Raw genomic sequence first — 12,787 nt, forward strand, 5'->3', positions numbered from 1 at the left:
GAGCGGGAACTGTGCTTCCGCAGAGGTAGGGGGGCAAGCAGGCCAGAGGTGGATGAATGCAATGCCCTCGTTTGGGTGTAGGGACTGATCAGAGCCTGAAGGTACGGAGGTGCCGTTCCCCTCACAGCTCTGTAGGCAAGCACCATGGTCTTGTAGCAGATGCGAGCTTAAACTGGAAGCCAGTGGAGTGTGCGGAGGAGCGGGGTGACGTGAGAGAACTTGGGAAGGTTGAACACCAGACAGGCTGCGGCGTTCTGGATGAGTTGTAGGGGTTTAATGGCACAGGCAGGGAGCCCAGCCAACAGCGAGTTGCAGTAATCCAGACGGGAGATGACAAGTGCCTGGATTAGGACCTGTGCCACTTCCTGTGTAAGGCAGGGTCGTACTCTGCGAATGTTGTAGAGCATGAACCTACAGGATCGGGTCACCGCCTTGATGTTAGCAGAGAACGACAGGGTGTTGTCCAGGGTCACGCCAAGGCTCTTTGCACTCTGGGGTGAGATCATGGAACGGGCAGTCCTTCCCCGGGAGGAAGAGCAGCTCTGTCTTGCCGAGGTTCAGCTTGAGGTGGTGATCCATTATCCACACTGATATGTCTGCCAGACATGCAGAGATGCGATTCGCCACCTGGTTATCAGAAGGGGGAAAGGAGAAGATTAATTGTGTGTCGTCTGCGTAGCAATGATAGGAGAGGCCATGTGAGGATATGACAGAGCCAAGTGACTTGGTGTATAGTGAGAATAGGAGAGGGCCTAGAACTGAGCCCTGGGGAACACCAGTGGTGAGAGCACGTGGTGCGGAGACAGATTCTCGCCACGCCACTCGGTAGGAGCGACCTGTCAGGTAGGATGCAATCCAAGAGTGAGCCGCGCCGGAGATGCCCAACTCGGAGAGGGTGGAGAGGAGGATCTGATGGTTCACAGTATCAAAGGCAGCAGATAGGTCTAGAAGGACGAGAGCAGAGGAGAGAGAGTTAGCTTTAGCAGTGTGGAGAGCCTCCGTGACACAGAGAAGAGCAGTCTCAGTTGAATGACCAGTTTTGAAACCTGACTGGTTTGGATCAAGAAGGTAATTCTGAGAGAGATAGCAAGAGAGTTGGCTAAAGACGGCACGCTCAAGAGTTTTGGAGAGAAAAGAAAGAAGGGATACTGGTCTGTAGTTGTTGACATCGGAGGGATCGAGTGTAGGTTTTTTGAGAAGGGGTGCAACTAGGTCCAAAAGACTTCTCAACAGCTTCTACCCCCAAGCCATAAGACTTAAGACATAAGACGTAAGACAAGCCATAAGACTCCTGAACAGCTAATCATGGCTACCTGGACTATTTGCACTGCCCCCCCCACCCCATCTTTTTACGCTGCTGCTACTCTGTTAATTGTTTATGCATAGTCACTTTAACTCTACCCACATGTACATATTACTTCAACTACCTCAACTAGCCGGTGCCCCCGCAAATTGACTCTGCACCGGTACCCCCCTGTATATATAGCTCCCTACTGTTATTTTATTTTACTTCTGCTCTTTTTTTTTTAAATAAATGCACTGTTGGTTAAGGGCTGTAAGTAAGCATTTCACTGTAATGTCTGCACCTGTTTTATTCGGCGCATGTGGCCAATAAAATTTGATTTGATTTGATTTGAACTCTCGCTCTCTTGAAGACGGAAAGGACGTAGCCAGCGGTCAAGGATGAGTTGATGAACGAGGTGAGGTAAGGGAGTAGGTCTCCGGAAATGGTCTGGAGAAGAGAGGAGGGGATAGGGTCAAGCAGGCAGGTTGTTGGGCGGCCGGCCGTCACAAGTCGCAAGATTTTATCTGGAGAGAGAGGGGAGAAAGAAGTCAAAGCATAGGGTAGGGCAGTGTGAGCTGGACCAGTGGTGTCATTTGACTTAACAAACGAGGATCGGATGTCGTCAACCTTCTTTTCAAAATGGTTGATGAAGTCATCCACAGAGAGGGAGGAGGGGGGTGAGGGGGAGGAGGATTCAACAGGGAGGAGAAGGTGGCAAAGAGCTTCCTAGGGTTAGAGGCAGAGGCTTGGAATTTAGAGTGGTAGAAAGTGGCTTTAGCAGCAGAAACAGAGGAAGAAAATGTAGAGAGGAGGGAGTGAAAAGATGCCAGATCCGCAGGGAGACTAGTTTTCCTCCATTTCCACTCGGCTGCCCGGAGCCCTGTTCTGTGAGCTCGCAATGAGTCGTCAAGCCACGGAGCAGGAGGGGAGGACCGAGCCGGCCGGGAGGATAGGGGACATAGAGAGTCAAAGGATGCAGAAAGGGAGGAGAAGAGGGTTGAGGGGGGTTGAGGAAGCAGAATCAGGAGATTGGAGGGAGAAGGATTGAGCAGAGTGAAGAGATGATAGGATGGAAGAGGAGAGAGTAGCGGGAGAGAGTTGAGCGAAGGTTGCGACGGCGCATTACCATCTGAGTAGGGGCAGAGTGAGTAGTGTAGGAGGAGAGCGAGAGAGAAAAGGATACAAAGTAGTGGTCGGAGACTTGGAGGGGAGTTGCAGTGAGATTAGTAGAAGAACAGCATCTAGTAAAGATGAGGTCAAGCGTATTGCCTGCCTTGTGAGTAGGGGGGGACGGTGAGAGGGTGAGGTCAAAAGAGGAGAGGAGTGGAAAGAAGGAGGCAGAGAGAAATGAATCAAAGGTAGACGTAGGGAGGTTAAAGTCACCCAGAACTGTGAGGCGTGAGCCATCCTCAGGAAAGGAACTTATCAAGGCGTCAAGCTCATTGATGAACTCTCCAAGGGAACCTGGAGGGCGATAAATGATAAGGATGTTAAGCTTGAATGGGCTAGTGACTGTGACAGCATGGAATTCAAATTAGGAGATAGACAGACGGGTCAGGGGAGAAAGAGAGAATGTCCACTTGGGAGAGATGAGGATTCCTGTGCCACCACCCCGCTGACCAGATGCTCTCGGGGTATGCGAGAACACATGGTCAGACGAGGAGAGAGCAGTAGGAGTAGCAGTGTTTTCTGTGGTAGTCCATGTCTCTGTCAGCGCCAAGAAGTCGAGGGACTGGAGGGTAGCATAGGCTGAGATGAACTCTGCCTTGTTTGCCGCAGAACGGCAGTTCCAGAGGCTGCCGGGGACCTGGAACTCCACGTGGGTCGTGCGTGCAGGGACCACCAGGTTAGAGTGGCAGCAGCCACGCGGTGTGAGGCGTTTGTATAGCCTGTGCGGAGAGGAGAGAACAGGGATAGACAGACGCATAGTTGACAGGCTACAGAAAATGGCTACAATAATGCAAAGGAGATCGGAAATGAAATGAACTAAACATCGTTTCACTGAAACACTCAAATATAACTCTCCCAACTTCCACTTTAGAAATTATAATTGTTGTAAACTACAGTGGTTCAATGTTTCTAGTAATAGACTAACTTAGTTTATTCAGCTAGCTAACTTGGTACAGTATTCTTCCGTGAAAACCGTCCAGGGCACCAAATCCTATGACGCCATAGCCAAGTAGCATGCCAGCCTCCAATAACACGGTTTAGCACCAATACTTGGTTACAACAAACCACCAGTGTGTTAACACGCCAAGCAGATCATTCGTGTCCGTGTCTAACGTTGTGTAAAGTTTTGGGTTAGTTTTGACAGTTTAAGTGAGTCCGTCGTCAACTTATTCAGCCAGTTAGTTAGCTAGAATAGTTAGCATACTAGCTAGCCATTGCTCTCTGCCAACGAAAAACCCCTCCTTCCACGGCACGAACACACAGAGAGAGCCAAGCTGACGTTAACTAGTCACCCATGTCCCGAATTCCCTTGAACGACTCTGGTTACTAGTATGTAAAAACAAAACACAAATGTAGGTTATAGCTTACCCTTAGTAGCTACTGTTAGCCAGTTAAGTGCAAAGCTAGCCACTGAATCAATTCAGCCAGTTCGCGTCTGTTCGCTAGGTCATTCCAGCTATTGTTTAGTTAGCTATCCAGGTAGCAACAAGCTAGCTACATTTTGAGTACAGTAGCTACTAACTATCTAACGTTAACGCTTCAGATAATGATGTTAGAAAAACAGCTGAATGGTAGGCAGCTAGCTGGCATAATTACAGGTACTCTTAAGCGTGAAATAACATTGGAAACAACTATCCACAGTTGCTAATAGTTACCAGTAGCTACCCGCTAGCTAGTCCAGGTAGTGGGTTAGCTAGCCTCGTGCTTCACCGGGCTCAGCCGAATACAATACTTACCTACAATAATTACCTACAATAACCAACGATAACTACCTAGATAAACTACCTACAATACCTAACTACAATCTAAATACATGGTTTAAGCTTTACTCAACACCATATAAGCCAAGCTTACCTCCTGCCAGAGAGAGACACAACCTCACCCGACGACTTCCTTCTTGATGACATCAGATAACATCAGATGTCAGATAACATCAGATAACATTCATATATTAGCCATTTCTGAGACTCACTTAGATAATTTGTTTGATGATACAGCAGTAGCAATACAATAATATAACATCTATAGAAGAGACAGAAATGCTTATGGGGGAGATTTCACTGTACATATTCAGAACCATATCCCTGTAATGCTTAGAGAAGATCTTATGTCAAGTGTTATTGAAGTGTTGGGGTTGCAGGTTCACTTGCCACATCTAAATCCTTTTCTTTTGGGGTGTTGCTATAGGCCACCAAGTGCGAACAGTCAGTATCTAAATAATATGTGTGAAATGCTTGATAGTGTATGTGATGTAAACAGAGAGGTCTACTTTCTTGGGAACCTGAATATTGACTGGTTTTCATCAAGCTGTCAGCTCAAGAGGAAGCTTCTTACTGTAACCAGTGCCTGTAATCTGGTTCAGGTTATTAATCGACCTACCAGGGTGTTTACAAACACTACAGGAACAAGATCATCCACATGTATCGATCACATTTTTACTAATACTGTAGAACTTTGTTCTAAAGCTGTATCCGTACCCATTGGATGCAGTGATCACATTATAGTGGCTATATCCAGGAAAGCAAAGTTCCAACAGCTGGGCCTAAAAATAGTGTATATGAGATCATGCACCTCTTAGGAAACTGACTGTTAGAGCTGTTAAGACTCCATGGATTGATGAGGAATTGAAAAACTGTATGGTTGAAAGAGATGGGGCAAAACGAGTGGCTAATAAGTCTGGCTGCACATCTGTCTGGCTGACTTACTGCAAATTGAGAAATGATGTGACTAAACCCCAAAAAAGGAAGAAGAAACTGATTATGAAGCCAAGATCAATTATATAAAGAATGATGGAAAAACCCTTCGGAGTACTTTAAATGAAATTATGGGCAGAAAGACAAATTCAACTCCATCTTTCATCGAAAAATTCATCACAACACCATTTGATGTTGCCAATTATTTGAATGATTACTTCATTGGCAAAGTGGGCAAACTTAGGCAGGAAATGCCAACAACGAACCATCGTTTTCATGCATAAAAAACAAATAATGAAATTGAATTTTGTAAAGTTAGTGTTGGTGAGGTGGAACAATTATTGTTCTCGATCAACAATGACAAACCTCCTGGCATTGACAACTTAGATGGAAAGCTACTGAGGATGGTAGCTGACTATATAGACACTCCTATCTGTCATATCTTTAATCTGATCCTAGAGGAAAGTCTTTGTCCTCAGGCCTGGAGGGAATGTCAAGTGTTGCTGTAGATTGGTGTGGTGTGGAATCAGGCGCAGGACGCAGAAGTTAAGTCCAACAAAGACTTTTAGTAGAGCACACAAAAATACAATCCAAACAGCCCGGAGGCGAGAAAAGCGCACACAGGCGTAAACAAACGAGCGCACAAAACACGTGCGAAAATCCTCTCCTAAAATAAACAAGGAGGAAAGCTACAAATAGCGCACCGAAACGGGTAGCGCAACAACACGACAACGGGAACAATTACACACAACACCTAAACTCACAACAAGGAACTAAATAGGGTGCTTAATGAGACATAACACAAAACAGGTGTGACAAACAGACAAAACCAATCAAACATGAAACATAGAACGGTGGCAGCTAGTACTCCGGAGACGACGACTGCCGAAACCTGCCCGAACAAGGAGGAGGGGCCGCCTCGGCCGAAACCGTGACAGGGAAGCCAAAGTAATTCCTCTACCCAAGAATGGTAAAGCAGCCTTTACTGGTTCTAACAGCAGACCTATAAGCTTGAGGCCAGCTCTTAGCAAACTGTTGGAAAAAATGGTGTTTGACCAAATACAATGCTATTTCTCTATAAACAAATTAACAACAGACTTTCAGCATGCTTATAGGGAAGGGCAATCAACATGTACTGCACTGACACAAATGACTGATGATTGGTTGAAATAAATTGATAATAAGAAGAGTGTGGGAACTGTACTGTTAGACTTCAGTGTAGCCTTTGATATTATTGACCATAACCTGATGTTGAAAAAATGTATGTGTTATGGCTTTTCAACCTCTGCCATATTGTGGATTCAGAGCTATCTATCTAATAGAACTCAATGGGTTTCCTTTAATGGAAGCTTCTCTAATGTCAAACATGTAAAGTGTGGTGTACCACAGGGCAGCTCTCTAGGCCCTCTACTCTTTTCAATTTTTTACCAATGACCTGCCACTGGCATTAAACAAAGCATGTGTGTCCATGTATGCTGATGATTCAACCATATACGCATCAGCAAACCCAGCTAACGAAGTCACTGAAACCCTTAACAAAGAGTTGCAGTCTGTTTTGGAATTGGTGGCCAGTAATAAACTGGTCCTGAACATCTTTAAAACTACCCTGAAAGAAAGAGTGAGGAGGTGAGAGGGGGCACGCGTAGACAAGATGGCGTATTGAATAGAAAGCGGTACAAAACACCTCAAGATAAAAACATAATATTCAAAATCAGTAAGTTAGACTAAATATTAGCATTTCATATATTCGCAGTTAATATAATTCAATCTGGATAATAACACAAAACAGATCATAAGGCTAGAGAAATATATCGACAAATATTACAACAACACGCAACACCCAAACATGACTGAAGACAAGCGTGGAGAGCCGATCCCCAAAAGGAAACGCGACTCATCGATTGATACAGATGATATATGCTTTTCACCACTGGGTATGGTAAGTGGAAAGCGACCTGTTGAAGTCGATAAATGACAAATTGGGCATACTAGAATTGGTCAGTAAAGACGTAAAAGAGTTGAAAGCGAGTCTTCAAATGAGTGACGAAAAAGCTTTGGTAATGGAGAAAGAAACCAAAAAATTAAAAGTGACAGTCTCTAAAATGGAAACGGACGTTGGGGAACTAAAAAAGGAGAACAACCTTCTGAGAGAAGCCTTACTAGACATCCAAACTAGATCGATGAGGGAAAATCTAGTACTTACGGTTATTCAGGAAAAGGAGGGAGAAAAAACAGAGAACATTATGAAGGACTTCCTACTTCCTGTTGCTGGTATTTTGGCCCATTCCTCCATGCAGATCTCCTCTAGAGCAGTGATGTTTTGGGGCTGTCGCTGGGCAACACAGACTTTCAACTCCCTCCAAAGATGTTCCATGGGGTTGAGATCTGGAGACTGGCTAGGCCACTCCAGGACCTTGAAATGCTTCTTACGATCATTGTCATGCTGAAAGACCCAGCCACATTTAATCTTCAATGCCCTTGCTGATGGAAGGAGGTTCTCACTCAAAATCTCACGATACATGGCCCCATTCATTCTTTCCTTTACACGGATCAGTCGTCCTGGTCCCTTTGCAGAAAAACAGCCCCAAAGCATGATGTTTCCACCCCCATGCTTCACAGTAGGTATGGTGTTCTTTGGATGCAACTCAGCATTCTTTGTCCTCCAAACACGACGAGTTGAGTTTTTACCAAAAAGTTCTATTTTGGTTTCATCTGACCATATGACATTCTCCCAATCCTCTTCTGGATCATCCAAATGCACTCTAGCAAACTTCAGACGGGCCTGGACATGTACTGGCTTAAGCAGGGACACATCTGGCACTGCAGGATTTGAGTCCCTGGCGGCGTAGTGTGTTACTGATGGTAGGCTTTGTTACTTTGGTCCCAGCTCTCTGCAGGTCATTCACTAGGTCCCCCTATGTGGTTCTGGGATTTTTGCTCACTGTTCTTGTGATCATTTTGACCCCACGGGGTAAGATCTTGCGTGGAGCCCCAGATCCAGGGAGATTATCAGTGGTCTTGTATGTCTTCCATTTCCTAATAATTTCTCCCACAGTTGATTTCTTCAAACCAAGCTGCTTACCTATTGCAGATTCAGTCTTCCCAGCCTGGTGCAGGTCTACAATTTTGTTTCTGGTGTCCTTTGACAGCTCTTTGGTCTTGGCCATAGTGGAGTTTGGAGTGTGACTGTTTGAGGTTGTGGACAGGTGTCTTTTATACTGATAACAAGTTCAAACAGGTGCCATTAATACAGGTAACGAGTGGACAGAGGAGCCTCTTAAAGAAGAAGTTACAGGTCTGTGAGAGCCAGAAATCTTGCTTGTTTGTAGGTGACCAAATACTTATTTTCCACCATAATTTGCAAATAAATTCATTAAAAATCCTACAATGTGATTTTCTGGATTTCTTTTTCTCAATTTGTCTGTCATAGTTGACGTGTACCTATGATGAAAATTACAGGCCTCTCTCATCTTTTTAAGTGGGAGAACTTGCACAATTGGTGGCTGACTAAATACTTTTTTCCCCCACTGTAGGTACAGCAAATCCCCTTATTGTATGGGACACCTTTAAATGTGCCTTTAGAGGCCATGCAATTCAGTACTCATCTCGAAAACAAAAGCAATTTAGGTCAAAAGAGTTTATACTAAGAAAGGAAATAGAAAGTCTAACAGAACAGATAGATGGCAATAAAAACTGTAACATAGAGGCTCAGAATAAATTAGAGGAAAAACAAAAAGAAATTGAGAAACTTATTCAAGAAAGATCAAGTGTAATATATTATACAAATAAAGCAAACTGGATGGAATATGGGGAAAAATGCACAAAATTCTTTTTTAATCTTCAACATAGGAATGCTACCAAAAAGAACTTAATGAAACTGGTTACAATTGACGGAGTCACCCATAATTCACCAAATGATATTTTGAAGGAAGAAACAAAGTACTTTAAGCATATGTTTTCTTTTCAGTCGCCTCCATCTCCTCTAACTGAAGCTAATTGTAGAGATTTTTTTTCTATTGATAATGTTAAATTAACAGCCACACAGAAAGACTCATGTGAAGGTGAAATTACAGAGGAGGAACTTCTGGATGCAATTAAATACTTTAAGTCTGGGAAAACTCCAGGGTTGGATGGCATGCCAGTCGAGGTATACCAAACCTTTTTTGATATACTAAGAGGACCGTTATTAGCATGTTTTAACCACTCCTATGTAAATGGTAGATTATCTGACACTCAAGAAGAAGGTCTGATCTCATTATTACTGAAACAGGATACAAGTGGAAAATATAAAGATCCAGTCCATTTACAAAATTGGAGGCCCCTTACACTTCAGTGTTGTGATGCAAAAATCCTAGCAAAATGTATAGCGCATAGAATTAAAAAGGTATTGTCGGATATTATTCATTCTAATCAGACAGGTTTTTTACATGGAAGATACATTGGAGATAATATAAGGCAAGTATTGGAAACAATAGAACACTATGGAAAATATGGGAAACCAGGCCTGCTATTCATAGCAGACTTCGAAAAGGCATTTGATAAAGTTCGACTGGGGTTTATATATAAATGCCTGGAGCATTTCAATTTTGGAGAATCTCTTATAAAATGGGTCAAAATCATGTATAGTAACCCTAGGTGTAAAATAGTAAATAATGGCTATTTCTCAGAAAGTTTTAAACTGTCAAAAGGAGTGAAACAAGGTTGTCCACTATCGGCATATCTATTTATTGTGGCCATCGAGATGTTAGCTATTAAAATCAGATCCAATAATAATATCAGAGGATTAGAAATACAGGGCTTAAAAACAAAGGTGTCATTGTACGCTGATGATTCGTGTTTTCTTTTAAATCCACAACTAGAATCCCTCCACAGCCTCATAGAGGATCTAGATACATTTTCTAACCACTCTGGATTACAACCAAATTATGACAAATGTACTATATTACGTATTGGATCACTAAAAAATAAAAATTTTACATTACCATGTAGTTTACCAATAAAATGGTCTGATGGTGATGTGGATATACTCGGAATACATATCCCAAAGGAAATAAATGATCTCACTTAAATAAATTTTAATAGAAAGTTAGCAAATATAGATAAGATCTTACTACCATGGAAAGGAAAATACCTGTCAATTTGTGGAAAAATCACCCTGATTAACTCTTTAGTATTATCCCAGTTTACCTATTTTCTTATGGTCTTGCCTACGCCTAGCGAACAGTTTTTTAAATTATATGAGAAAAATATATTCAATTTTATTTGGAACGGCAAGCCAGACAAAATTAAAAGGGCATATTTATATAATGAATATGAATTCGGAGGACAGAAATTATTAAATATTAAAGCATTAGACCTATCACTAAAAGCTTCAGTCATACAAAAGTTATACTTAAATCCGAACTGGTTCTCAAGCAAATTAGTAAGATTGTCTCACCCAATGTTCAAGAAAGGCCTTTTTCCCTTTATTCAGATTACAACAACTCATTTGCAGTTATTTGAAAAGGAAATAATCTCCCAAATATCACTATTTCTAAAACAAGCCATAGAAAGTTGGTTGCAATTTCAATTTAATCCTCCAGAAACGACAGAACAAATAATGCAACAAATATTGTGGTTAAATTAAAATATACTAATTGACAAAAAAACTTTATTTTTTGACAGAATGTTTAAAAAAGGTATAATCTTCATAAATGATATCATCGGTAGGACTGGTGGAGTTATGTCGCACATGCAGCTAACAAAAACATATGGAAATGTCTGCTCTACCCAAAATTACAACCAAATAATTGCAGCCTTACCGCAAAAGTGGAAGAGGAAAGTGGAAGGGGGAGAAAGTAAGGAACTTGTCTGTCGGCCTTACATTAAAGAACATAATTGGTTAAGGAAAACTGTGATAAATAAAAAAGTATATCAGTTTCACTTAAGGACCAAAGGATTGACAGCCAAAAAGCAAGTTCTGCAGGCTCTAGTTTTGTCTAATCTTGATTATTGTCCAGTCGTGTGGTCCAGTGCTGCAAGGAAAGACCTAGTTAAGCTGCAGCTGGCCCAAAACAGAACGGCACGTCTTGCTCTTCATTGTAATCAGAGGGCTGATATAAATACTATGCATGCCAGTCTCTCTCTGCATCACTTCTTCTTTTTATAAGAAACATTCATGTGTTGAAAATCCCAAATTGTTTGCATAGTCAACTTACACACAGCTCTGACACACACACTTACCCCACCATACATGCCACCAGGGGTCTTTTCACAGTCCCCAAATTCAGAACAAATTCAAGAAAGCGTACAATATTATATAGAGCCATTATTGCATGGAACTCCGTTCCATCTCATATTGCTCAAATAAACAGCAAACCTGGTTTCAAAAAACAGATAAAGCAACATCTAACGGCACAACGCCTCTCCCCTATTTGACCTAGATAGTTTGTGTGTGTATATTGAGCTGTTCTTGTATTATGTCATGTTTCATGTTTTGTGTGGACCTCAGGAAGAGTAGCTGCTGCTTTTGCAACAGCTAATGGGGATCCTAATGAAATACCAAATACCAAGTTGATAGGCAACTCTGGAGTGGATTTTACAGTGGTTTAAATGGAGATATCAAATCTGTGTCAATAACTAAATAATGAGTTAATAACTCAGCTATCTTTTTACTATCCCTTAGCTAACTTAAGGTATATACCATGGGCCTACATTCCACATTTAGTGTCATTTGATCCTATCATTCATGAGAAGATTCTAAATGTATTTATAGCATATTTTTGTATATTAGCGAATGTGGTAATATGCATCTACTGGTATAGTGTGGCCATCTTTGAATGCATCAATGTTATTTTCTCAAACTCTTTAGGGCCTATTGTGATGAGACCAAAAAACACATTTGGAGTGAATCTGACTTTTAGTCCATGAGAAGATGTTTTATGATTATTTTAAGCATTAGCGTTACAGTCAAAAAAGTGAATTGTTAATAGTTTCCTTATTTTTTAAATATATCAATGCCAAACTTATAGGTACCACACATGATTTATTTTAGAATTTTTGCATTGTAATTTCAAAAAATGTCCATAATATACAATGCATTCGGAAAGTATTCAGTCCCTTTGACTTTTTCCACATTTGTTACTGTTACGGATACAGGTATCCTGTGTCTTTTTGTGTTTTTCCTCTCCTTCTGCCCTTATCACAGGTGTCCTGTATGTTCCTGATTGGTGGTCGTTGGGGTGTCTGCTGATTGCTGAGGTGGACCAATCAGTGGACATTCCTCTGCATTGCACCACCTGTTTCTGGTTTTTCAATCACACATCCCATTGTTTAAAAGCCGGTCAGTTGTGTCTGTTGTGAGAGACTATTTCTGTATGTGAGTATGGATACTGTGGTGTCCTGTGTTTTGTGTACTCACTCATTTGCTGGTTACTCTGTTTGGTAACTTTGTGAGAGACTATTTCCGTATGTGAGTATGGATACTGTGGTGTCCTGTGTTTTGTGTACTCACTCATTTGCTGGTTACTCTGTTTGGTAACTTTGTTGTGTGTTTCTGGGAAAAGGGGAATTTAAGCAAGTTGTCCTTGGGCGTACATTACCCGTAGGAAGAAAACTGTCTAAAAACACTAGTTAGACCTGAGCGGACCACCCACTGTAA

This window comes from Coregonus lavaretus (assembly GCF_964263955.1).
Source record: "Coregonus lavaretus genome assembly, chromosome: 13".
In the NCBI taxonomy this organism is placed as follows: Eukaryota; Metazoa; Chordata; class Actinopteri; order Salmoniformes; family Salmonidae; genus Coregonus; species Coregonus lavaretus.